This window comes from Schistocerca serialis, chromosome 9 (genome assembly GCF_023864345.2).
Source record: "Schistocerca serialis cubense isolate TAMUIC-IGC-003099 chromosome 9, iqSchSeri2.2, whole genome shotgun sequence".
Lineage (NCBI taxonomy): Eukaryota > Metazoa > Arthropoda > Insecta > Orthoptera > Acrididae > Schistocerca > Schistocerca serialis.
In genome coordinates, this window is record NC_064646.1 from 386,699,914 (window position 1) to 386,723,823 (window position 23,910).

General features: G+C 47.4%; 1 protein-coding gene across 1 annotated transcript in view; it reads right to left on the bottom strand.

Moving 5' to 3' along the window:
* Window positions 1-23,564, bottom strand: part of LOC126419129 (sepiapterin reductase) — a 191,685-nt gene extending 168,121 nt beyond the window's left edge. The window contains exon 1 of the mRNA XM_050086235.1: window positions 23,451-23,564. The gene's annotated coding sequence lies outside the window, so the exon portion shown is untranslated. The remainder of the gene's footprint in view (window positions 1-23,450) is intronic.
* Between the last annotated feature and the right edge of the window lie 346 nt (window positions 23,565-23,910).

Below are 23,910 nucleotides of genomic sequence, written 5' to 3' on the forward strand. Positions count from 1 at the left end.
GCAGTCAGTTACACTCGAACATACAGCTTTATTATTTGATCAAACATCACAAGAGCCCAAAAAATTTTTTTTAGGAACACACAGCTTTAATCTTTGGTACTTAATTACTGGCTGCAAACCACTTTAATTTAAAAACAGTTAAATTCAAATCGGCTGAAGGCCTAACACTTAAAACTCCATAACATTATTTTTTTTAAATAACAAGGCCTTATGTGAAACAGTTCTTTAATTTAGGCTGAACGCCTTAAGAGCAAAACAACTCTAATTTTAGAAAGTCGGCTAGAAGCCATACCAGTACAGGGTGTTTCAAAAATGACCGGTATATTTGAAACGGCAATAAAAACTAAACGAGCAGCGATAGAAATACACCGTTTGTTGCAATATGCTTGGTACAACAGTACATTTTCAGGCGGACAAACTTTCGAAATTACAGTAGTTACAATTTTCAACAACAGATGGCGCTGCAAGTGATGTGAAAGATATAGAAGACAACGCAGTCTGTGGGTGCGCCATTCTGTACGTCGTCTTTCTGCTGTAAGCGTGTGCTGTTCACAACGTGCAAGTGTGCTGTGGACAACATGGTTTATTCCTTAGAACAGAGGATTTTTCTGGTGTTGGAATTCCACCGCCTAGAACACAGTGTTGTTGCAACAAGACAAAGTTTTCAACGGAGGTTTAATGTAACCAAAGGACCGAAAAGCGATACAATAAAGGATCTGTTTGAAAAATTTCAACGGACTGGGAACGTGACGGATGAACGTGCTGGAAAGGTAGGGCGACCGCGTACGGCAACCGCAGAGGGCAACGCGCAGCTAGTGTAGCAGGTGATCCAACAGCGGCCTCGGGTTTCTGTTCGCCGTGTTGCAGCTGCGGTCCAAATGACGCCAACGTCCACGTATCGTCTCATGCGCCAGAGTTTACACCTCTATCCATACAAAATTCAAACGCGGCAACCCCTCAGCGTCGCTACCATTGCTGCACGAGAGACATTCGCTAACGATATAGTGCGCAGGATTGATGACGGCGATATGCATGTGGGCAGCATTTGGTTTACTGACGAAGCTTATTTTTACCTGGACGGGTTCGTCAATAAACAGAAGTGGCGCATATGGGGAACCGAAAAGCCCCATGTTGCCGTCCCATCGTTCCTGCATCCTCAAAAAGTACTGGTCTGGGCCGCCATTTCTTCCGAAGGAATCATTGGCCCATTTTTCAGATCCGAAACGATTACTGCATCACGCTATCTGGACATTCTTCGTGAATTTGTGGCGGTACAAACTGCCTTAGACGACACTGCGAACACCTCGTGGTTTATGCAAGATGGTGCCCGGCCACATCGCACGGCCGACGTCTTCAATTTCCTGAATGAATATTTCGATGATCGTGTGATTGCTTTGGACTATCCGAAACATACAGGAGGCGGCGTGGATTGGCCTCCCTATTCGCCTGACATGAACCCCTGTGACTTCTTTCTGTGGGGACACTTGAAAGACCAGGTGTACCGCCAGAATCCAGAAACAATTGAACAGCTGAAGCAGTACATCTCATCTGCATGTGAAGCCATTCCGCCAGACACGTTGTCAAAGGTTTCGGGTAATTTCATTCAGAGACTACGCCATATTATTGCTACGCATGGTGGATATGTGGAAAATATCGTACTATAGAGTTTCCCAGACCGCAGCGCCATCTGTTGTTGACAATTGTAACTACTGTAATTTCGAAAGTTTGTCTGCCTGAAAATGTACTGTTGTCCCAAGCATATTGCAACAAACGGTGTATTTCTATCGCTGCTCGTTTAGTTTTTATTACCGTTTCAAATATACCGGTCATTTTTGAAACACCCTGTACAAACAACAAGAACAATTTTATAAAAAATAGGGCAGTACACCCAAGGGCGCTCAGATATTCAAGGGTCGTCCTCGAATTCAAATACTAACGCTCGCTCAGGTGATACAGGCAGTCGGGCCAACCATTCACGATCCGACAACAATCCAACCGACCGACAGCCAACGGACCCACCGACAGGTTAACTTCCACCTCACCCAACCAGGGCGCAACAGGGAGTTCAACGGAACATTGTAGAAGATATTGGCGCACACAGCCAATCATACATGGAGCTGTCAAACTACACAACATGCTGGACAACAACACGATGAGGAAACTACACTGCCTGAAATTTACGTCAACGGCCAGGGCAGGTAACCTTAATGTTAACGGCCACAATGCAGAAGAGTCCGCTGGTGCACTTCAGTTCAAATAACCAAATACAGTGAAACTCCACCGGAGGGTGGTTAGAATTTTCCAACTTGAAAACCACGTTGTTGCTCACAGGAATATCCCAACAGCTGACAAAACACCAAACGATACAATGTGAACAGTCTTGACTTGCTGGTAGGCTAAAACTCGACTTTCGTGGGTCGACTAGTGAATGAAATCCACTAGCTCTTTTGCCATCCCAAGGAACTCGATGACACTTTGCACCCATCTGTTTATAATGAATGCAGTTTTCTAGCTTAGGGTGGCGGTTAAAAACGCGGAGAGCCACGTCTCCATTCGCAATTGCATCACAGCATGCCTCAGGCCACCAAGGAACGGGGACACGACGTGGTAAAGAAGAAGTGCGAGAAATGGAATGATCTGCAGCGGTAAGGATAACGTTGTTGAGATAGTCCACCTGGTCATCACAACTGGGGAAATATTGTTCTTCGAAAGTCGCCAGGGAGGATTAAAGCTGCCGTTTGGGTGTGCATGCGGATGGGATAGGAGTCAGTAGACGGAGAGCACATGGGAAATGGTTGCTCGAGTATGTGTCAGAAATAACGGACCATTCAAGACGATGGGCAAGCTGGGCAGTGCAAAAGGGTAAGTCCAAATGGGGATAGGTGTGTGAGGAGTCAAAGGAAAGTGGGTGCTCCAGTGTTAATGCAGAAGAGGGTAAGTTGGTTAAGAATGTCAGCCAATATGGCACCTCTCTGACAGGTCCTGGGAGAACCCCAAAGGGGATGATGCGCATTAAAGTCACCGAGCAGCAAAAACGGGAGAGGTAGCGGCCCAATAAGCTGAGGGAAGTCTGCCCTGGTGACATCTAAGGACGGAGGTACATAAATGGTACAGAGGGAGAAAGTCAGGTGGGGAAGGAAAAGGCGAGTGGCAAAAGCTTGAAGACGGGTAGTCAGGGAGATGGGTTGACTATGAAGGTCATCCTGTATGAGCCGCATGACGCCCCCATGAGATGGAATGCAGACCTCATGGGAGAGGTCAAAACGAATCAGTAAGTAATGTGAAAGCTCAAATCGGTCTTGAGGACGCAATTGCGTTCCCTGAAGGTAGAGTACAAGGGGATGCTGCAACGCTAGAAGCAGCCATAAATACTCTTTGTGGGACCGAAGGCCGCGTGTGTTCCATTGGAGGACAGTCATGAGGAGGAAGAGATGTAGGGGTGTCAACTCGGCGGCCGCTGAGGGACAGCCGGTGTAGAGTTGCTACTACAGGGCACAGAAGCAGGAGGATCCTGCTCCATGGGGTCCACAGAAGCATCAGTGTGCTTGTGCGGTCGGTCTGTGGAGTCCGACGCTGAAAAACGGTTGGTGGTGCGTACCGGCGAGACAGAGGACGGTCGGGCTAAAGGACCACGTGGCGATACCATCGAGCACGTTCTTAAAGTTGGTGACGGAGGAGAACATTTCTCTTTAGCGGCTTTAGAGTCCTTCTGGTTAGAGGAAGACTTGTGTGTTGTTTGGCTGGAGGAATGGAAGAAGTCTTCACGGGAATACTACTCCTGTCCTTTCCCTGCCTCCTGGTTGTGGAGTGGGTGGCTTCGCCCCTTTAGACGAGAGTATGACGGTTTGTTGCACAGCGGGATAGGGGGACGGCGATGCTACCTTGACACTGATCTGTTTCACAATGTCAGAGCCAAATTTGAAGTCACATGTCTGCTTGACCATGTCCTTCATGGAGCGAGGGGTAACAAGAGCAGAACAATAGGTGCCAGGTGGGAGAACACAGGGTTTGTGACTAGCCAGTAACTTGTGAGCTACTGGGTAAGGCACTTTTTCCTTTTGGAGAATCTCCTGAACAGCCCACTCATCTAGATACATGGGACAATCCTGAGAGGCAGCGGTATGGCCGCCATTGCAGTTGATACATCGGGGAGAAGGAGGCGGACATTTGCCTTCGTGTGCATCCCTGCCACAGGTTACACATTTGGCTGCGTGTCGACAAGATGTTCGAGTGTGGTTGAAACGATGACACTGGTAGCAGCGCATTAGATTCGGAATGTACAGCTGGACTGTGATGATTTCAGAGCCTGATTTGATCTTGGACGGCAACACCACCCTATCAAAGGTGAGGAAAAGAGTGTAGGTGGGCACCAAGGAGGAAGCGACCTTTTTCATTACACAGTGGATGGCAGTGACACCCTGATCAGATAGGTAAGATTGTATTTCAGCCTCAGTTAGACCGTCAAGCAGCCTGGTGTAAATTACACCACGGGAAGAATTCAAAGTTCTACGTGCATCGACACGAACAGGGTAGCTGTGGAGAAGCGAGGCAGCAAACAGTTGTTGTGCTTGACATTTGGAAGCCATCTCCAAAAGCAAAGTGCCATTCTGTAAACAAGAGCAGGATTTCACAGGGCCAGAAATTGCATTTACACCTTTCTGAATAATAAAGAGATTTACCGTGGTAAAGGACCGACCATCTTCAGCATGTGAGACCACAAGGAACTGCAGTGCAGCGCAGCAGAAAGCGTCTTCGAAACAGTAGCCTCATTACGTTTACGTTTCGTGGACGTTAATGGAGTGGATGATTAACTCATTGTGAGGGAATCCTCCATGATTGCCGGCATCTCCGATGGTGTGCTCCTTCCAACTGGGGGCCCCCTTCACAAGGGGGCACACCCACCTTAGATGATTGTACACATCTCAGGTCACGCCTCCCGAACACCTGACTGAGGGGCCAATCGGCTGTTTGGGAAGGTTACAGCTCAGGCAATCAGCCCTCCCCGGGGCTTGACTGTACCAGGTGTACATGTAAACCCTACCTGTCGACCAGGGGCTGGGATTACACGTTACCCAGTCTCCTTCTACGCGTCAGACATGTGAGCCAGCCTTCAGGAGTGCACAAGGAGGAAGAAGAAAAAAAGAGGATCCTCAAACGCCAAAGCGGAGGAACGAGAGAAAGGAAACAAGGAAAGGAAAAGGAAGCCAATAATAAAGTTGAGACTGTTTGCAGGTCAGCAACAGAATGCAGAACATTCCCAATAATACCCCAGACATGTTCCCCAAGGGAGGGGAAGAAGAATAGCAAGAGGATAGACATGCAGCACAGAAGGGAAAAAGTGCTGCACAGGCTGGGGCCCTGTGGTAGCCAAGCACAAACCCGATGATGATTTGATGTGAGCGACAAAGGCTGCCCCACAAGCGGAATAGTTTATGATGTATTAAAGTCTGCCTCCCTTCCCCAGCAGTTTAGGGATAAGGCCTGAGGGTTCACATTATTTTACCACTCTTGTAGCTCGGGAATCAGTACTGGCAAGGATGGTTGCCAGATATCCATAGAGACTGAAAGCTGCCCTAATATCAGTATATAGGACACACGTTGCTCAAATATGCTGAACTGAATGTGGCACACCACGAACTTCGTAGAGAGCTGGATCCTGCTGCTGGGGGAGGAATCCATGTGTTAAAGGGCTATGTCCAATGCTCAGTCTGATAAGCAAAACCTCCTTCCAGCAGTAGACTGACAAAGTCTGCCATGACTGTGTAGTCGATGTGAGCGAAAGCAGTTTGTTTTCTGTCAGAAAATGAGATGATCACGTGTAACAGGATGAGGCACTGATGGGTAGCACCATGCCGACTTGCTTCTTTTGCGGCTTTGTTGGACGAAAACAAAGTTATGAAAACATAATCTGGGGTACAAGTTTTCTTTTACTGTGTCAAGCTTAAAATCGCTTTGGCCCTTTACAAGATGTCAAGGTGGCAACGTGTTCCATCCCTGGCCATATATTTGTAGGTCTGATGGATCCAGATCCCAGATGGCTTGGTCACATGGGGCTGACTCCTGAACAACCGTTCAAAGGTGGGTTGGACCACTGCACTAAATGTCAATGACTGAAGTGACATTGAGATTTTTAGTGCCTGTTGAGCCAAAAGGATATGTCACCAAATCCAGAGTAGTTGTTTACCAGCCTTTGCACACAGACTCTGAACTGGGATGGTCCGAAAAGCTCCAGTCGATATCCAAATGCCCTCATGGATGGACAGCGTATAACATCTTGAGGTAGGAAGTTTGGGCTGAGCCGTAGACCATGCTGCCATAATCTAAATGTGACTGATCTAATGCCCTATAGAACTGCATGAGGTAAGACATGTCAGCTCCCCAAATTTTTCCGCTAAGGCATTCCAAAATATTCGATGACTGGGAGCCATTTGTTCGTAGGACTTTCAGATGTGGGAGCCAAGTTGATTTCGAGTAACCAAAAACTGCACAGTTTCTATAAAACGAAAAAAATATCCCCATTGCGAGCACTGGTTAGTTAAAACTTCGACAAGCACGGTTAAAATTGACACATGTTGTCTTCTCTTGTGAGAATCTAAAACCAGTTGCCCTGGCCCAGGTTCTCAGCCTCCTAACGTTCCGCTGTAGCTGCCTCATCGCCATTATGAGATCAGAGGAAGAGTAGAAGACTGTAAAGTTATCCACAAATAAAGGGCATTCAATAAGGCTCCTGACTGCGGAGGAAATGACATTGATGGCAGTGGCAAACATTGTGACACTGAAGACACTGCCTTGGGAGATCCCATGCTTTTGGACATAGCAGTCAGACAAGGCATCACTAACACAATATCGAAAACGCCTGTGCTCGAAAAACTATAGGATAAGAAGTGGCAGGCGTCCACGTAGTATCCATTCATGAAGTTGTCGAAGGATGTTGTACCTCCAAGTACTGTCGTATGCTTCTTTGAGGTCAAAAAACACACAAACCAAATGGTTTTGGCCTAAGGAGGACTCCTGTACTGCTGTCTCCAGTAGAATTAACGTGTCAAGGGTGGAACAGTGGCGCCTGAAGCCGCACTAGGAGCGCCTCAGGTGACCATGGGATTCGAGAAGCTAGATCAGGCGGCCATTGAGCATGCATTCAAGAGTCTTGCCCATACTACTTGTAAGGGCTACACCCCGGTGATGGTTAGGGGTGTTACGATGCTTGCCTGGTTTCCAGAATGCAATTACTATTGACTCCTTCCAAGTTTTTGGGTAGTGTCCATCATACCAGATCTGATTAAGAGAGGAGCTCTCCTTTTGCTTCAGGTCACAGATGAAGTATAGCATAATGAATCTCATCTGGTCCTGGAGCAGAGTCTCTGGCCACAGAAGAGCTGATTCCTCTTCGCACATGGAGGACAGAAGGTCGCAGACTTCCTCATTAAGCGAGAAGAAATGGAGCTTCCTCAACTCTGCAGTCCTACAGAACACATGTAAAGCAGGACCTTGTCTGGATCACGTAGTGACAGTAAAAAAGTGTTCAGCGAAAACCTGAGCCATGTCATCTGGGAGGTCCATCAAGACCCCATTACTTGACAAGGCCGTAAGGGAACGTGTACTACCCTTGCCGGCAATCCGCCTTATTGAGTCCCAGATTTGCGCAGTGGTAGCTGACCATTTAATGGAAGTCGTGAATTCCTTCCAGGAATTCCTCTTCTATTCTTGTATCACTCACCTCGCAGGTGCTCTCGCAGATCTGAAGGCGTGAAGGTTTTCTGTAGTCGGACGATGTTTGAAGTTCCACAGGGCTGTTCGTCTGGCCCTGATTGCCAATCGACAATTGTCATTTCGCGAAGGACAGGCCACTGTCTGAGGTGGTTGCTAGACTGGCGTGAACTCCGCAGCAGCCTGTTGGATCTCACAAGTAATATGAGCCACCATGTCCTGTGCACAATCCTTTTGTTCAAAAATAGCCGGATGACTGTACTGCAACCAATTTGCCCTTTTTATCATCCATCTTCATGGTCTCCTGTCAGCCACTGTCCTACTTTGCAGGCAGATCCACACTGGGAAGTGGTCACTAGAATGTAAATCTTAGCTACTTCCCACTTAACTGAGTCTGTTTTTTTTTTTTGTGGTAGGGTTTAAGGGCGCTCAACTGCTGAGGTCATTAGCGCCCAGTCACTGGTGTTAGAGCACAAGGAACCTGCTAAAACTCAAGGGGATGGGGGGGACATCAAAAGGACCTGACAAAGATGCAGATGAAATAAGTAAAAAGGTTAAATGTCTGTGGTCAAGCCAGTTAAAGTTATAAAACGCAGAAGACGAGCAGCTGCTCGAGCGTCATCAGCTAAAACATCCGGTAAGGTAGATGGCAGGGACAGGACAACACGAAATTGACTAAAACGGGGACACGACAATAAAACATGGCGCACCGTTAATGCCTGACCACAAGGGCACTGCGGGGCTGGGTCACCAGAGAGCAGGTAGCGGTGGCTAAACCGGCAATGCCCAATCCGCAACCTGGTCAGAAGGACCTCCTCGCGCCGAGATGGTCGGGAGGAAGTTGTCCAAGCAGTTGGGAGCGGTTTTACTGCCTGGAGCTTGTTTCCTTGGAGGGATGACCAAGCATCCCACCACAAGGACACAAGCCTCTTACATACATCCCCACAAACGTCAGATGACGGGACACAATGGGAGGCTGGCCGAGGCTGGAGGACTGCAGCCTTGGCTGCAGCATCCGCAGCCTCATTGCCAGGCACTCCTACATGTCCGGGGACCCACAGAAAGCTGACAGAACCGCCACTATCAGCGAAAGAATGGAGGGACTGCTGTATTCGTTGAATCAAGGGATGGACCGGATAGGGAGCCCCAAGGCTCTGAAGAGCACTGAGTGAGTCAGTGCAGAGTACATATGATGAATGGCGGTGGCGGCGGGCATACTGAATGGCATGATGGAGAGCAAAAAGCTCGGCCGTAAAGCTGGAACATTGGTCAAGGAGCCGGTATTTAAAGGTGGCGGTCCCGACGACAAAGGCACAGCCGACACCATCGTCAGTTTTGGAGCCATCGGTGTAAATAAAGGTGTGACCAGCAAGTCGAGCACGAAGTTCGACAAACCGTGAGCAATACACTGCAGCCGGAGTACCCTCCTTCGGGAGTGAGCTGAGGTCGAGATAAATACGAACCGGAGCCTGGAGCCAAGGTGGTGTCGGGCTCTCACCCTCTCTGAAGGTGGTAGGGAGGGCAAAATCCAATTGTCGAAGCAGGCGACGGAAGCGGACTCCGGGGGGCAGCAGGGCAGACACATACAACCCGTACTGACGGTCGAGAGAATCGGCGAAGAAGGACTTGTAAGAGGGGTGTTCGGGCATAAACAACAGCCGGCAGGCATACCGACACAGCAGTATGTCGCGCCGGTAGGTCAATGGTAACTCAGCAGCTTCAGCGTAAAGACTCTCGACAGGACTAGTGTAGAAGGCTCCGATCGCAAGACGTATCCCCCGATGGTGGATGGAGTTGAGCCGGCGTAAGAGGGATGGCCGAGCGGACGAGTAGACGAAGCTCCCATAATCCAGCTTCGATCGGACTATGGACCGATACAAGCGAAGCAGGACAGTGCGATCCGCTCCCCAAGATGAACCGCTAAGAACTCTGAGGACATTAAGGGAACGTGTACAACGGGCCGCCAAATAAGAGACATGTGGAGACCAACACAGTTTCCGGTCCAACGTGAGCCCTAGAAACTTAGTTGTGTCCACGAATGGGAGAACAACGGGACCGAGATGTAAGGATGGCGGAAGGAACGCTTTATATCGCCAAAAGTTGATACAAACCGTCTTCTCTTCAGAGAACCGGAAGCCATTTGCCACGCTCCATGAGTAGAGGCTGTCTAGACAACGCTGGAGGCAGCGCTCCAGGAGGCATGTTCTCTGGGCACTGCAGTAGATCACGCAGTCAGCGACAAAGAGAGAGCCTGAGACATTAGGTGGAATGCAATCCATAATTGGATTGATTGCGATGGCAAAAAGGGCTACGCTCAAGACGGAGCCCTGAGGCACTCCGTTCTCCTGGAGGAAGACGTCGGACAATACGGAACCCACACGTACCCTAAACTTTCGATCCGTTAAAAAGGAATCAATAAAAAGGGGCAGACGACCGCGTAGGCCCCACTTGTGCATAGTGCGGAGGATACCTCCTCTCCAACAGGTATCATAAGCCTTCTCCAAGTCGAAGAACACGGCTACCGTTTGGTGCCTTCGCAAAAAGTTGTTCATGATGAATGTCGACAAGGTCACAAGGTGGTCAACAGCGGAGCGGCGGCGACGAAAGCCGCATTGGACATTAGTAAGTAGTCGTCGAGATTCAAGAATCCAAACTAACCGAGCATTAACCATGCGCTCCATCACCTTACAGACACAGCTTGTAAGAGAAATGGGGCGGTAACTAGAAGGAAGGTGTCTATCCTTCGCGGGTTTGGGTATAGGAACAACAACGGCGTCACGCCAACGCATGGGGACCTGACCTTCGGTCCAGACGCGATTGTAGGTACGAAGAAGGAAGCTTTTGCCCGCCGGAGAAAGGTGTGCCAGCATCTGAACGTGAATGGCATCTGGCCCCGGAGCAGAGGACCGGGACAGTGCAAGTGCACGTTCGAGTTCCCGCATAGTAAAGGGGGCATTGTAAGTTTCCAGATTCAGCGAGTGGAAGGAAGGTCGCCGAGCCTCGTCTGCCTCTTTCCTGGGAAGGAAGGCAGGATGGTAATGGGCGGAGCTTGAAACCTCCGCGAAAAAGCGGCCAAAGGCGTTGGAGACAGCCACAGGATCAACAAGGACCTCATTACCTGAGGTCAGGCCAGGTACTGAGGAGTGGGCCTTAATGCCCGACAGCCGGCGCAGGCTACCCCAAACAACGGAAGAGGGAGTAAAACTGGTAAAGGAGCTCGTGAAAGAGGCCCAACAAGCTTTTTTGCTGTCTTTGATGACTCTACGGCATTGCGCTCGGAGTCGTTTGTATTCAATACAATTCGCCAACGTAGGATGGCGGCGAAAGGTGCGTAAAGCACGTCGTCGAGCACGGATAGCGTCCCTACAAGCCTCGTTCCACCAGGGGACGGAAACGCGACGTGAAGAAGAAGTAGTACGAGGTATGGAACGTTCGGCAGCATGGATAATAACAGCTGTGAGGTATTCGACCTGACTGTCACAACTGGAAAAATCGTGGTCCGGAAAGGTCGCCAGGGAGGAGTAAAGTCCCCAGTCAGCTTTCAGTATGTTCCAGCGCGAAGGACATGGGGATGGGGTGTGGTGCAGGAGACGAACGACACAGGGGAAGTGGTCGCTCGAATAGGTGTCAGAAAGGACATACCACTCGAACCGACGGGCAAGAGTGGTAGAACAGATCGAGAGGTCCAAGTGGGAGTAGGTATGAGTAGAGTCCGAGAGGAAAGTCGGGGCGCCGGTATTGAGGCAGACAAGATTGAGATGGTTGAAGACATCCGCCAAGAGTGAGCCTCTTTGACAGGATGCAGGAGAGCCCCAAAGGGGATGATGGGCATTGAAGTCGCCAAACAATAAGGACGGCGGGGGAAGCTGATCGATCAGGTGCATCATGTCAGCCCGACTAACAGCAGATGACGGTGGAGTGTAGACGGTACAAACTGAAAAAGTAAAAGCAGAAAGAGTAATGCGGATAGCTATTGCTTGGAGTGGGGTGGTCAATGGGATGGGATGGTAATAGACATCGTCCCGAACGAGCAACATGACCCCACCATGAGCTGGGATACCGTCCACAGGGGCGAGGTCATACCGCTCCGAGGTATAGTGGGAAAAGGCAATACGGTCAGTCGGGCGCAACTTGGTTTCCTGGAGACCAAGGTCGAGCGGACAGTGCAGGCGGAGGAGCAGTTGTAATTCCTCCCGATTAGATCGAATACCTCTTATGTTCCAATGAAACAACGCCATTGCTAGTCAAAAAGTTGGGGGAACGAGACGGGGAAGAGCTGGTCACCTCGATGGCCGCGGAGGGCCAGGTTGCGAGGCAACAACGCTACAACTGACGGCAGGCGGATCCGGTTCCATTGACTCGTCGCCAGCTGCAGCCGCTGTCCCTGATTGTGTAGGAGGGGCCGCATCATTTGCCGACAAAAGGCCAGCGGAACGCCTGGCAGCAGAGCGTCCCGGCGAAACTGAGGACGGCCGGGAGCAGCGACTCACGGATGAAGCGTCAGATGAAACGCGCCGGGGTGGAGAGGGGGATAGAGACTACTTCTTGGAGGCCTTCTTGGAAGGCCGAGGAGGCACAGGGATGGTGGGCTGGACCCGAAGAAGGTCCTCACGCGCGGGGTCCGTTTTGGAACGCCGGACCTCGGAAGCTGGGGTCCGGAACGTTTCCCCGATGGACGCCTGAGAAGAGGATCGCTTCTCAGGTGGCGTGGGGGGAGGAGGAGGAGGAAGGGTGGCCCCTGGGGCAGGGGGGGTGGGGGCCGCGGGGGAGGAGGAGTTGGAAGGGAGGGATTTGGGAGGCGGAGGCAGAGCCCCCTGATGGGCAGAGGAGGCGGAGGGGGGACAGGATAGAGGTGAGGATACAGCGGAAGGAGTGGACACAACTGAGGCAAACGAAGTGGCCAGTGACACGGGATGAAGGCGGTCATACTTCTTCCTGGCCTCAGAATAAGAGAGCCGATCCAAAGTTTTGATTTCTTGTATCTTTTTCTCCTTCTGATAGGCGGGGCAGTCTGGGGACCTAGGCGAGTGGACGCCAGGACAATTAGGGCACCGAGGTGGTGGGGTGCAAGTATGTTCCTCACGAAGAGGACGTCCACAGTCGCCACAAAGGGGCTCAGCCTCACACCGGGACGACATGTGCCCAAAGCGCAAACACCTAAAACAGCGCATAGGAGGCGGGACGTAAGGTCGCACGTCGCACCGGTAGCACATCACCTTTACCTTCTCTGGGAGAACGTCCCCCTCGAAGGCAAGGATAAAGGCCCCGGTGTCAATGCGACGGTCTTTGGGGCCGCGCTGGACTCGCCGGACGAAATGCACGCCGCGGCGCTCCAGGTTGGCCCTGAGCTCCTCATCAGATTGTAGCACGAGGTCACGATGAAAAATAACCCCCTGCGTCCTATTTAGTGCCAGATGTGGGACAATGGAGACTGGGATGTCCCCTAGGCGGTCGCACGCCTGGAGTGCCGCCGATTGTGTGGCAGAGGTGGTCTTGATAAGAACGGACCCTGATCGCATCTTGCTGAGAGCCTCGATTTCCCCGAAGACGTCCTCAATGTGCTGAACAATGAACATGGGCTTGGAGGTGGCGAACGTCCCCCCATCTGTTCGAGAACAGACCAAATAGCGGGGAAAGTACTTCACCCCAAGCCGGCGGGCCTGTCCCTCCTCCCATGGAGTGGCCAAGGGGGAAAGGGCAGGAGAACCAGAACTAGAAACGGTACCTTTTCTTTTGGAAGACTCGGCCGCAGAGCGACCTGATACGTGTTGACGTTTCATGTGCGAAACGTCCGCCCCGATACCACCCACTCCGACCAGGGGCTCCCCCCACGGGCGCCACCCAGCCGCAGCAAGGGCCACCTGGCAGGATGACCATTGCCGGGAGTCCTGATGCCCCAAGGAGACGGGCATCTACTCCTTGGCCAACGTGGGGAGGGTGCAGCTCAGGTATCGGCAGTACGATCCCTGTGTTGTCAGGGGGCTACAACCTAGAGGGTACATGACGACCCCACCACAACGGGCTGGCTACCGTGCTGGATTTCTGGTGCCATGGAAAGTCCATCATGATCGCTGGTGCAGATGGAGATGCACTATGGGCGTAACTTGGACAACCCATCAGGCGTTTAGGCCCAATTTGAGGAATAATGGGTATGGTGACAACGCCGGTGCAATTCTGAGTGCCAAGGTCTTAGTGCACTTAGGACCAGTGGTACACCATGTAAGGTGTCCTTCCCCAAAAGGCTCGTACTTCTGTAGAACTTTGAAAAATGGAGGTCAAACCCCAAGGGGGACCATCACATTAAGGCCAAAACATTTGAGACTCCTTTTAGTCGCCTCTTACGACAGGCAGGAATACCGCGGGCCTATTCTTACCCCCGAACCCGCAGGGGGTAACAGTCTGCAGTAGCTGGGGAACAAAAACGTCTACGGTTGAAAAAGACCCAGTGGCTGTGGAAAAGTGTCATCTGACCCACATTCAGAAGGCAGATACTCTCAGAATGGACGAGTTGCTCGATCGCCCGACCCCTGGATCAAATGGTAACTGAGCTCCACAGCATATTGCGTGCATTGAAGTACCCAACAAGGAGGAATGGGCATGGGAGTGCCTCGAAGAGTTCTGTCAGTGCATCTGCATCCAAAGCATCATTAGGTGGAAGATACATAGAACACACTGTGATGTTAAAGGATGCTAGAACTTTCACAGCAATTGCTTGGATGATCATGGTAAGATGGACAGGACAGGAGTGGCATCTGTCATCAATGAAAACAGTAACTCCACCTTTAGCCCTGTCTCCAGCAATATCATCCTTCCTGTAGGGGTGGTAAACCCATAATGTAGGTATGTTGGTGACTAAGAGGATTTTCTTGTAGGCAAATGCAGAACGGTTTCTCCTGGACCAGGAGCTGTAATTCTTCCAAATGTGAGTGGTGTCCATTTAAATTCCACTGCAACACAGAAGTCCCTGTGGGAGCCATTGTTTAGCAATTCTTTCTCCCTTAGAGGTTGTGATTTACTGGGGAGGTCAGGGGGAACGTTAGCCAATTCCCAGATCTCCAGATCCTCCAACTGCAAGTCCAGATCCTCATGAGCATAGTCGCCAACAGAGAGGGATAGAACTCGCCAATGCGAAGGTTTAACTACCACGTTCTTCGACTTTGAACTACTTTTTGAAGGACTTTTCCCTTACTTATGGGAGGAGTTGGTTGCCTAGGTTAAGGGGAAAGCTTAGTAGGCTACTGATTGGTGGTCAGTGGTATGTGGCTTAGATGGTAAGCCCATCACTGACAGCTTTTGAATGACTTCTGTTTCAAGTGTAGCGTTTCCCCCACAGATACACCGACAAGTGCATGTGCTTGTACTTTAATCTGTGATCTTAGTTTGTGTGGAGACATCACACTTGGTCACTGGCATCTCAAGGGCTGATGCAAAAGAAGTAGCAAAAACCAGAGGCTGCATAGCTTTGAATGCTTTTTTAGCTTCGCCATAGGGTACACATGTCTTGACTTTCGGCTCCTTAATTTTCCTTTCCTCATTGTAGACCTGACACTTCACGCTCCACACTGGGTCATCCCCAGAGCAATTTACAAATTTCAAAGGAACTATACAAGAATTTCCTGATTCGTGACGTGAGACTCCACAACTGCCATATGTAGCCCTCCCATCGGGGTATGGCTAAATCATAGACATTTGAAGCATAGCAATGGGTTAGGAACAAAGGAACCTTCAGACAGATATAGTTTACAAGGATATGTTCAGGTAATTCTGGAGCACTAAACATTAGAATAAATGTTGCAGATTTTTCCAATTTGCCATTGACTCACTTAGTTCTGCACTTCCACGACACCCCTATTTTTGACATTCTTCACCTCAATTCGCAGGATCCACCTCCATTACATCAGAGGAGCAGGTAACCATGCCCTCAATGAAGAGTGTCATGCAACTCAGCCTCGACTGGGTATTTACCTGCAGCCTTACATCCCAGAAGCTTAGATACTTGGTTTGAATTAGAAGCTTCAACTAGAAGTGCTCCATTACAAAGTCATTTGACACTTTTTAGGGACCCAACAATACCTTCCAACGCCTTATGACTATAGAAAGGGGGAAACCTTCTCAAATGTTCCCCCTGTTCTCTTGATTACAATAAAAGTATTATGGCAGATTAATGCCCTGTTACTATTATCCTGAGACCTCTTTTTGGGACAAAAGACCAACCGAGCTCTTTGATAAGTGGCTGATGAGACCATTCCATAGGGATCCCACGATCTTTAGGGAAACAATTGTCGACCCAGGCAGATCCTTGCATGCCTGAGCAAGCGTTGTACAAGGGGGGAGGGCCTTAGAGGTTGCCTGCTAGAGCATGTTTTACCTCAACAGCCATTCACCTCATCAGCATGTAGCACAGCGTGTGATCGAGGTTTTTTCTTTTTTTCTTTCTTTTTTTTCTTTATAAGTGTGTACATTCCTTGCGGTCCAGGTGGTGAAGCCAAGGCCCCCATTCTCCAAATCATACAACATTCCACCACTGCGCCACATGGTGGTGGCTGAAGCATGCCCAGAGTTAACGGTAACAGAGGACTGATGGCGCTTACCAGTCCCCAGGTCTGGAACCCAGGATCACAAATTCCTACCCAGCAATCAATCGCTGAGCCCCTGGGGGAATTCACATTGGAGATGCGCTGTCAGAGAGATGCTATGAATGCATCAGAATATGTCACCATCAGACAAAGATATTGGTGCACTGGATCCTTTATAGCTCGTAAATGTTGAGTAGTGAAGAAGATCTAGGATATATCCATTATGGTCAGCAAAAGGGAAGAAATGTAGCACAACATGTATCCTGAACGTTTCAAGCATTTTTACACAATCAGTCTAAAGCATTTATGTATTATGTTTGTCAAAATGAATGGTAGCATTCAGAGAAAAACAATGAAACTGGAATGTTTCGATCATAATTTCTATTTTTCATACGATTTTTATTTGAACATAAACCTAAATATTGCTGATTTTGTGAGATGTTCAAAATATTACGACACTTTTCCAAAATCTTATCTGTAAATATTTCATTACTGTAGACCAGAGATTCCTCGTTAATGGGCATATCTTCCTACCATGTTGTAGAGATTTTGGCATTAGCGAGAGGAACAAAATATCTTTTCGCGCAGAAAAATAGATTCCAGTCATTTCCAACGCCAAGGACAATGGATTACTTCTGTGCAACATGGAACCAGAGGATTTCATTGATCTACATTTACATTCTGAAAATGGTACGTCCCATTGCATCAATTATTAGGGCTTCCTACCATTCCATTCACTTATGGAGTGTGGAAAGAATGATTGATTGAATGCCTCTGTTTTAATTATTTTAATCTTGTCCTCACGATACCTACGTGAGTGATACATAGTGGGTTTTAGTGTATTCCAAGAGTCGTTGAAACTTTGTTAGTAGACTATTTTGGGTTAGTTCACGCCTATTTTCAACAGTCTGCCATTTCAGCTCCTTCAGCATCTTGGTAACACTCTCCCACCACTGGACTCGCATTCGGGAGGACGACGGTTCAATCCCGCGTCCGGCCATCCTGATTTAGGTTTTCCGTGATTTCCCTATATCGCTCCAAGCAAATGCCGGGATGCTTCCTTTGAAAGGACACGGCCGACTTCTTTCCCCGCCCTTCCATAATCCGATGAGACCGATGACCTTGCTGTCTGGTCTCTTCCCCCAAAAAAACCCAACCCACTCTCCCACGGGTCAAACAAACCTGTGACCATTTGCGCTGTCTTTCTCTGTAAACATTCAATATCGCTTGTTAGTCCTATTTGGTACGGGTCCCACACACTGGGAAATATGCTAGAATGGGTCGCATAAATGATTTGTAAGCTGTCTCCTTTGTAGACTGATTGTACTTCCCCAGTATTCTACCAATGAACCGAAGTCTACCACCTGCCTAAGCATCTTAGTGCACCAGACCATAGGTTGCACAGAGGCTCACTCAAAATAACTGATTATGTCCGGCTACACATTTCATCTGACAACGCTACTACACTAATAGACATAACATGGAGCAACCGTGGGTTTGTCAAAGCACTACAAAGAAGCAGAGATGTACTGGGTCAAGAAATCAACCATTACATAAAAACACAGTTTCCCCGTCTTGTATGACAAACTCCTGCCAGTAAAGTGTCAAGAAGAAACCGTTAGCCGCACGGTGTAGCAGCGCTGTCTTAGGCGCATTGTCACGGTCCGTGCGGCTCCCCCCTTCGGAGGTTCGAGTCCTCCCTCGGCCATGGGTGTGTGTGTTGTCCATAGCGTAAGTTAGTTTAAGTTAGGTTAAGTAGTGTGTAGGCTTAGGGCCCGATGACCTAAGTAGTTCGGTCCAATAACACCTTATCATATACAGGGTGATTCAAAAAGAATACCACAACTTTAGAAATTTAAAACTCTGCAACGACAAAAGGCAGAGCTAAGCACTATCTGTCGGCGAATTAAGGGAGCTATAAAGTTTCATTTAGTTGTACATTTGTTCGCCATTTCAGCCAATAAAGTTTTTGGTCCCTTTTTCTTCGAAGGTGCTACTGTAACTGGACTACAGTATCTGGAGATGTTAGAGAATTGGCTGTTCCCTCAGCTCGAACAAGAAGCACAACAATTCATATTTCAGCAGGATGGAGCGCCACCACATTGGCACTTATCTGTCCGTAACTACCTGAACGTCAACTACCTGAGGCGATGGATCGGCCGCCAGGCAGCCCGTGACAGAGCACTTCATCACTGGCCTCCAAGAAGCCCTGATCTTACCCCCTGCGATTTTTTCTTATGGGGGTATGTTAAGGATATGGTGTTTTGGCCACCTCTCCCAGCCACCATTGATGATTTGAAACGAGAAATAACAGCAGCTATCCAAACTGTTACGCCTGATATGCTACAGAGAGTGTGGAACGAGTTGGAGTATCGGGTTGATATTGCTCGAGTGTCTGGAGGGGGCCATATTGAACATCTCTGAACTTGTTTTTGAGTGAAAAAAAACCTTTTTAAATACTCTTTGCAATGATGTATAACAGAAGGTTATATTATGTTTCTTTCATTAAATACACATTTTTAAAGTTGTGGTATTCTTTTTGAATCACCCTGTATTTTCAAGAAACCGTTACTTGACATGTAACAGTATATCCCAGCTGAAAAACGAATTTCTGTGAGCAAGTACGAAATTAATAGTGGGTTTACATGTCTGTCTGGCAAAACACATTGATTGAGAACATAAAATGTAATCCTGGTTACATGTTTAGTGTAATTGCTATAGGAATAATGTTAAATTTTCCCATGTCCTCATTTGCTGCTTTTGCAGATTTGCATTACAGTAAACATTATGCATTTTGACCAGTGTTGTACTTTCTAAAAACGAAGTTTCTATTTCTGCAATAAGTAATACAAAAACCAGAGCGTTTCTGCCACAGAACTGCACAGACACAACGTTGTTCGTCCAGGAATATAAAAAGATAGTGGTCTTTTTTCAAAGATAATATATGTAATTGTGTAATAGCAGTCACAACAATATGCAAAATGGAGTTTTATCTCATATAAACTGTCTGCATCAAGAAACCCCAAATATGTTAGTATAAAATAGGTAAGCATAAAATATCCAGAACACAGAATATTTTAGTTATATCAATAGCAAAATCCAATTTCTCATTCATTGGTCACTGGAATGCACGCCATTTGTTCGACAGTATGTGATCGAAAAAATGTTTCGTCTATGAATTACTGTTACTGTAGACAAGAACGATTTACGCTTATTGTATCCAGCTAACTCTGCTAATGAATCTGCGATTGTCGGTCTCTAGTGCTAAAATGAAAATAATGCTTAATGCATATTAACTTAAAATTTGATTGCAACTGACTTCATAAACCACATACGAATGTGAAACACGAATCACAAATGCGCATAACACGCGGCTATAACGTTGAGTGTTGTGGACAATAGCAAAACGGCAAAATGTATCACTTATTTACTCACCACTCTCCTTACACCGTTAGAAACATTTCTATATGTTAGCTATGTCCTAAAACCCACCAAACGTAAAGTGGCCCGGTACTAAAACTCTTCAACGCAAATATGCCTGGCGAATTACTTCTTTGGGAAGTATCACTGGTAACTGAGCACTAGCGGAGGTAAATCCAGTTCAGTACCCACCTATGATGCCACTATCAGATTCGGAAAAATCAGCTTTATTACCGAATAGTTTCCTCATAATCGAATGAAAAAGACCGCGTATCTGAACACGTGCGAACCTCAAAACAGTGATTTTTAATCTTTTACGCGGAATGTAAAAGTTTTACTGAGAAACTGTTTACAGATTTACATAAAACCATTTTTAGGCACATCGCATTACTTCGGATGCATGAATACAGCAGCGCCACTTTAACGTCTCTGCCACGCGTGGCTTCGGTGCGCCATTCCCGACTACAAACTGACGCGCAAACCACGAAACGACGCACCTCTGAGAAATGCTTCATTTGTCAACATGGAGGTGGCGTGAAACAGCGCCTTGTCCCCGACAGACGTCCACACCGCGCCAATTCTGTGTGAATTGGGCCGGAGTATTTGCTCACGTGAATGGGCTCTCAGACTGAGCGGTTGTAGGAAACAGTCCAGGCAGGAAAAGGCGCTTATTCCCAGACTTACTGTGTCTGCTGCCAACGACAAAGCCCGACAGGTTTCGAGAGTCTTCAGATAGAACCGTCACTCCATACGAAGTTGTGTAGCTCAGGGCAGAAAGGGATTGACCCTCCACCAAGCAAAAACACCAGGGCTGACTTTCCCACGCGTACCAATTTTCTGCCTACCTTGCATACGTAGACGGAAACAAAGACGCAATCGACCGAAACAGCATTTCCCCGAATTACACGCTCGGATAGCCGTAGCCTCCACAAGTGTGTCCACTGTAGTAAAAGATGAAAGATTTATCTGTTCTGAAGGGAAACCAGAGTTTTGTTTTAGGCCGCAAAAAACAATTAAGGTCATTAGCGCCCCTGTCAGAACTGTAGAACCTGAATGTCTTAGTGCTCTGTGAAATACGGAGACTGGTCACTGTACACTTCGATTTCACATCGCGTGAATCATGAAGTTGTTGAAGTTGTAAGAATTTGTTGCTATTGCAGTTCTTACATCACCTGCATGACATGTACCTCTCAAATTTTTTGGATGTTGCTTTTCAGATGTACAGGGTGTCCTAGGATAAATGATCAATATTGAGGGACAGGACAAGAACGATCACTTTTTAATTTAAAAAAGAGCTAGTAAATATGGGCTCTAAAATGCGTAGTTAAAGCTATGAACACTACTCGATCTTCTATACTGCGAAAGACATGTCTTCTGCTAAACAAGTGCTCACAACCCTCAAGGTTTGCATTCTAGATTCCATATTTACTAGACGTTTTTCCTTCAAATGATCTTTCTTGACACATCCCTGAATCCTGATCATTCCTCCTGGGACACCCTGCATTTATCTAGATTGCAGTTTCTGGAAGTTTCGAGGACGCGATGTACTACGTACTGATGTAAGCATACTGACTCGTTCGTTTTGATATGGTAATGTTATAATTATAACAGTTTAAAAAACAAGTTATCACGAATAAAATCTTCTCGATTTTCAAGCCGCGTCAATTCGAATAAAATTCTCAAGCTTCCGATGGCTATCTCCTCCATCGCCGTCACAAATAAAAACCACTGACTACCGGGGTCCCGCCGGATGTCATTTTTTTCCACAGTTTTTCCAGCAGTCTCAAACAGCGCATTACGTCCTCACCGCTGTGGAAATGTATGCGTCCTCTGAGTGTCTCGCGGAGAAGTGTCTGAAAAAGTCAGTTCGAATAAAATTCTCGAGCTTCCAATGGCGGAGAGAGCCATCGAAAGCTCGAGATTTTTATTCAAATGGGCGCGGCGTGAAAACAGATTTTATTCAGACCCCCAAGGAAACTAACTAGACTCTTCAAGTAATCAGTTCAGAAACGTTACACCATGCCCCTGCCTCTGACGCCGTCAATTCCCTGCCTCAAACAAGAGCAATGACAGTCGTGAATGGTCTGCTGACGACTCGTTGCTAATGAATAATTAGAGGAGGATGACACGGCGGTCGGTCGGTACCGTAGAGCTTTCCGAGGTCTTCCAGGATGAAAGAATTTCTGGTGCAGCAAGGTACGAAGGAATGCTATGAGAAGTTCAGAAAATAGGAGTGTTACAATTCGTGCGATTCAATCGGTCACTCGGTGCGGTGGCTGATGGAAGCGGCCTCAAAGGCATTTCCTATTTAAAGTCGCTCCCATCAACCGCCGTGTGTCTACTTTGATTACGGAAATAGTGACAAGAGTGAAATTTTGGAAATAAAATGACAAACTGACTTGGTGATTAGGTAACTGACTTACGTTGTTAATTTTTATACTTACGACAGAATGATATGAGCATTTCACAATGTCGTACGGTAACGGCCAGCTGTCATTTTCAGACCAAAGACACGCCGTAAGCAGTTTCCGTTCAGTTGTCGACAATACTGAAGCCAACAGTCGTCTTCTATCATCTGTATAGCTACAACTAGGGATCGTTCTGTAAAACGACCGTGCAAATAACTTAAAACATTACAAACAAGCCCACTACTTTCTGTGAATAACCACAGGTTCTGCAGTTTTTCCGTCAGCCACTGCGGTACGGTACCGCGCGACGCAACGTGTTATCCATTTAGCTTTCCTTTCAGTAGCTGCCAATCAATCCAAGTAACTTGTCATATTCTCTGTACGAGCTACGTTATTTCTAAACAGACGAAATTACAGAAAAAGGGAGTGCTACGTTATTGTATTTCGGTCCTGCTTTCCACGTTCTTAGAAAACATGGCAACAGAATTTTTGATTTCATACAATTTTAATATTAATTTTTAATACAGAATTAGCTTGAAGTATGCCTCAACTCGCTCCACAGCCTTGAAGTTTCTGCCTCATTATGACAAATACGAGATACAATGGGTGAATGACGTCGCTCTGTGTTTTCACACAATACTATTCTTCGTCTGGGAGGCATTCACTGACATCTAACCTGCCGGCTTGTTGCACTGAAGTTGACACATTTGAATATGTGCTAGCGATCTCTCTTGCTCAATATAAGTTAAAAACCTACTGTAAGTTTTTCGATCTCCATTTGTTTACGCGTACCGGCGGAACAATTACGTACGATGTAAGAAATAGAAATTGCCGTTTCAGTAATACGAAAAAACAGCAGTGAGCAAAATTCTGCAACCACTCAGGAAAGAGGAAAATAACGTGGTAAATTCAAGCGAAAAAGAAAGTTTTCCTGTAGCATTTTATGTAAATATGCTTCGAGCGTTCATAGTAGCCGTGAAGTTAGCTGCCACAGTGATACATATTTCACAGTCACTTCTATCGCCGCATATTTCTCGCGCAAATCTATTGCAAACAGAACAACAAAGAAGCCTTTGGACGCACAGAAATATCAAGCAAGATCGCCGACATTACGTATTGATAAAACAGTGACCCTACTCTGTATAAATCACAATAAGGGCAGGGGCAGTCGGGTACAATGTTTTGACAGTTGTTTTTGTCGCTAGTAGCCGGTGTGAGCTTCTCAAAACAGAGACTATACGACTGAAAGATAACTTCGTGAATATTGCAGAGATACACATTTCAGCCTTAAAAAATGACACGAATGAAACAACGTAGCATTTACACTACCTTTACTTACCTCGAATGAATTACCAACACGTCAAATCAACCGCTCTTTGATGCCACAGGTGCTCACTGACTCGAGATTCCTTCGTTTCTACTTGCTACACCGTGGCCGGACGCCGGTACGCCGGATCACGTGACACGTGCGTCATTCGATAACGAGCGGTTGCAAGAAGCTTCAGGCATTACTCATTCTGTTGTTCTAAGGCGCGCGAATTGAAAACGACGAAATGACGGACGTTGGGTAAAGTTCTCTTTGTATTCACAGACTGAAATGTGTTTTCTCTAAACGCTCAATATCAAAACAAACAAACGGGACAGTAAAAAAATACGCCGTATATCGTAGTTTTGCTGTGCTATTGTTACTTTCTTACTATCAATAGCGTCTTTTTAATACCTGAATTTCGAAAATAGTCATTTACAAAAATAAAGGATTCAAAATAAAAATACAGTACATATATGTAATGCCAAATTTT